This window comes from Vigna umbellata, chromosome 7 (assembly GCF_029865625.1).
Source record: "Vigna umbellata cultivar VRB3 chromosome 7, Vumbellata_1.0, whole genome shotgun sequence".
In the NCBI taxonomy this organism is placed as follows: Eukaryota; Viridiplantae; Streptophyta; class Magnoliopsida; order Fabales; family Fabaceae; genus Vigna; species Vigna umbellata.
In genome coordinates this window covers 43,472,732-43,477,441 of record NC_142171.1, presented here as the reverse complement: position 1 = coordinate 43,477,441, position 4,710 = coordinate 43,472,732, and positions in this window count along the sequence as shown.

Genomic DNA, 4,710 nt, shown 5'->3' with positions numbered 1-4,710 from the left:
TTCTTGGAGATATGTAACACGATAAAAATTAACCAGGTATCTGATGATACTATTCGTTTAAGCTTTTTCCCTTTTTCATTGGTAGGTAATGCAAAAGCGTGACAAGATTATGATGAATCATTAAGCTAGGTATGGGAAAGATTCAAAGGATTGCTCATGAAAACTATTATGCATGGATTTGATGGGCCAACATAGATCAACATATTTATGGGAAGATTGAAAGGATAGACAAAGTTGATGATAGATACCTTTATTGGAGATATGATAAATCAAAGTTGGCGGCCAACTTGGAAGGACCGTTCAATATAGTAGAACATTTGGGCAACGTGTCATATCGTTTGTGTCACCCAGATGGGAGAACAATACTCAACACTTGGAATGCTTCACATTTAAAATTTTATTTTAGTCAACTTTGTACAAATTTCTTTTACAAAAACAAATATAATGAGGCATTCCATCCATCTCAAAGTCCAGTTTAACAAGAAAAGAGCTAAGAGTCGGGTTAGTGAATGGCGAGTTCTGAAACGAACCACTGCCAACCCAATCAAGCGATGAACGATAAGTTCCTTAAGGAACCATTGTCGCTCGGTCACAATGAAAACGAAAATGGGATAGGTGAACGACGAGTTCCCTAAGGAACCACTGCCAATCTTGCCAAAGCACTGAAAGGTTACAACAAGGTTAGTGAACGACGAGTTCCCTCCGAAACCACTACCAACCTTTTCGGCCGAACACTCACACGGTTAAGAGTCACAAACTTCAATACCTTCACGAGTACTGGAAAAAACACTCACGTAATTAAGAGTCACCCCGAATGAAACTAACTTAGAAGAAAATAAAGCGATTTAGAACAAAAACAAAGGTGCATCTATTTCATAAAAGAATTTTTGTCGTCCAGCCTGATGTCATACAAATTCTTCTCACAGTCTTTTTGTGTCGCGATCACTTCCTTCAGTTCCTCATGAAGGCTGGCAATGGTCTTCTCTGCCTCCATCAATTCAGCTGGATGTCATGAGTGAGCAAAAATTGGCCAATTACCAATTTAGCATAGAGGCCTGAGCGGCCAACTCCAAGGGAGCATTGGACATCTGCTTCTTATTCATCTTATCGAGGAGATTCCGCTCGTTAACATTCGTATGGAAGTTGACCTTCCGGCTGATTTGGAAGTCGGTCCCAAAGATCATACCATGCAAAGGTCAAAGGGTGCTACCCTCACGGCGGCTCTTATTGTGAGAAGATGATTTCTTCCCTTCCTTAGGTGATCATTTCTTTCCTTTGTCTGTCGGGGCAGGGGAAGAACCATAGAGAAAGGAAAGGGCCGCTTTAGCTCCACTGCAAACAGAGTCGCCTGGGGCGTTCCACCGCGGTGAACAGTTTGAAGAAAAGTGGATGAAAGGAACTCGAACGAACATCTAAAAGAAGAGGTAGGTGTACACGAAGAAAAAATCTTCACCCCTATTTCCCTTTCCATGATAAACTCGCTCGTTCTCCTTACAAACCGCCAATTTAATCAGAGTGGCTTCCTCCACATTCCGCAGGACGTAGTCCCGTTCGGCCCAACCCTCTAGATCCTTCTTCACGCAAAAACAAGTGACATACTTGCCCACTTTTCGAGATGTCCAGTCATAACTCGGGATCATTGGTAATGTCTGTTGGAACTCGTCCCCTTCATTCTCCCCATCAATCTCCATTCCCTTAAAATGAAGATCGATAATCGCTACGTCAGAAATGACCTTATCACTATTTACACCAGGCGAATCGTCAACCTAGCCTCTATCTCGCTGGATTGTCTCGAAGATTGAAGAAGACACCAAGCTAAAAAACGAGGACTATGCGTTATTGTGTGGTAATTTTATTACTTGAAATTGAGAAGAAATTGTGTGCTAAGCATGGCAAATGGGAGAAATCTTGTTTATAAGAAAAATCATGCGTAACCGTCAGCGTTCATCCACCGCTAGATTCAATCACGATCAACGGACTAGATGACGCACCTCTGCCAATCCTTCGAGGTGTAGACCAAGAGGTAGGACACGTATTTTCCCACCACAACCAAGATTGAAACTATAACCGAGTGGTAAGGCACCCGACCAAATGAAAAGCAAGCCCCCATAGTCATGGTTTGTCACTCCAAAGGGTCTTAATAACAAATCCCAACTTGAGAAGCTAGTGACTAGGGATTGGGGGGCCTGTGTACTGTATACCCGTATGGGTCAGAGAGAGGCTGATCAGATAGAGCAAGGCAGACAGACGGTCTTAAACGATAAGGATTCTTAAGCACAAGCTCTAATTAAGTTTACTGGTAAGCCTTAATGATTAGGTATTGGGCCATGATTACGATTTTTCTAATCATAAGGCTCATCTCAAAACCTATAAATATAAGTCTGAGATAAAAGGGTAAGTGATTACATTTACTACGAGTTTAAGATTTTCTTGTGCCCCCGATCGGTTAGATTATTGACTTGAACGTCACAGTGTCTTTGATAGGTACTTACCTGTACGGTTTAAAGGCTAAGTATCAAGGATATAGAAGAATTGTACTAAGTGCTTGCAAGACAATACAAATAGATCAGGAGAAAAGCGTAAAGGAGTGTTTGATAGAGATTCTCAACCCCACACCCGAAACAATTTCAATTTTTATTTTAGATTTTAAATTATTCCTTTTAATATATATATATATATATATAATAATAATAATAATAAATTTAAATTTTATTTATATAAATTTTTTATGTTTTTGGAATAATTGGTCATTGCTTTTAAAGTTCATTTTTTATGTAAACAAATATAAATTAGTTTAGAAATTTAGAAATAAAAATGAAGGATAATGACATATTTAGTTGAATGATCATTTAAAGTTAATAAGCAATAATGAGCAAGACAAAACAAAATCAAAATTTTAAAGATAAAAAGGGAATTTTTTTATAAAATTTAAAATCAAAGCTAACTTAATTATAAGGCCTATGAACATATCCATATTTTTATTCTTACGGTAATTTAAATAAATTTATTTATTTTAATACGTACGTTATATATTAATATATTTGTAATGCTCATTAAGTAATGGTAAAAATATCTGGTCCTGAGAGTTGTGCTAATTTTCGTATATTTCGGTTTCTACAAATTAAGTGTTTATTTTCAAATATAAATAAATAGTTTGGAACAGAAAAATAATTAAAAAAATTGTTCTTCCATGTTTTTGTCCTGAAAAAATTATTTTGATTCAAATTAAATATATTGTACTTTGTAACAACTTTATACTACAAATAATTCAATATATATGGTTATTGTGATTCCTATTAAGATCCAAATTTCTATGTAATTTAATTTGCCAAGAATTTCAAAGGTGACTTCTAGAAGTTTTGGTTATAACATCATGTCTTACGTCCCTTAATTGGAAATTAGAGTCAGACAAATGCTTGATGGCTAGAGCAAATGGTCAAATTAGCAACTTCCAAACTTAATTTCTTATATAAAGAAGCATTATTTATCTTATAATTAAAATTTCAATTCTTTAAATACTTCTCTAAGCTTAAAAATAAAATAACATAAACTATTATTTATGATAATAGTTTATTAGTTATTGTCATTTGATTATTTGTTTCATTTAAAGTGACATTTTTTAAGCCTTCCTCATTAAATTATTTAAAATAAAATTTTATTGTCATTTAATAAAATGAAACATATTCTTAGAAAAATCTTTTCCCTCTATAATAGTTAAATAGTCTAATATTTCTTCAAGTTTTCAAATGGTGTTAGTGGTTTCAGCCAAATTTGTTTCTGCTGGGACAATAACTTACTTACGTTTCTTGTCGCATTCAATTTTTCAAATTCATCGCTTAAGCTTTTCTTCTTCTTTTTTATTTGCGATGAGAAGACAGAGTTTATTTAAAATAAAAAATATATTTTTCAAACCTAAAATAACTATTCAATAATATAATATTATAATAATATTAATTAATAGTTAATAAATTAAATAATTTGTTATTTAGTTGTATATTTGAATGAGTTTATCAATATATTATAGTTCATGTCTAAATTTCCTAATATTATTTTAGAAAAGTTTTACTAGTTTGATGATTTTGGAATTTATTATAATAATAAATTTTAAAAAATTGTAGGATTCGTTAAATCGAATATTAAAATATGATTTTAGAATAAAAGAATTATTTACGCAGAAGTTGTTTGAGGTGTATATTTTTTTTTCTGATAGTGCAATGAATTTACATTTTTGGTTTATTTTATAATTTTCTGGTGATTTTTATAGTTGGTAGCTTATGTTTTACTTTTCTTTTATACATTATGTAAGTTGTTATAAACCACACAACTTTTTGGTTTTTATTATTTTAGTTATGATCTTTCACCCCGTTACGTCTTTTTTTAGTATATTTAATTTTTTATATTAAATAGATAATGAGTTTTATTTTTAAATTAGGTTAAAAAGTTTACTGGTGCAAATAAAATAAAAAATAACTGTGATCAAATCACGACAATGTGTACCACCTCAACAAAATTTATATATCGTAATAAATAAAAGAAGAATTATATTATTAGTTTTTACAATACAACGAAGTTGGTTGGGAAGTAATCGATATAATGCAATTTGCATTAGACATGTTGAGTCAAACCTTTACAAGAAATTTAAAAAATGTGGAGTTGAAGAGATTTATTAACATAATGACTTAAACTTTGTACTTTACTAAAATTAACACT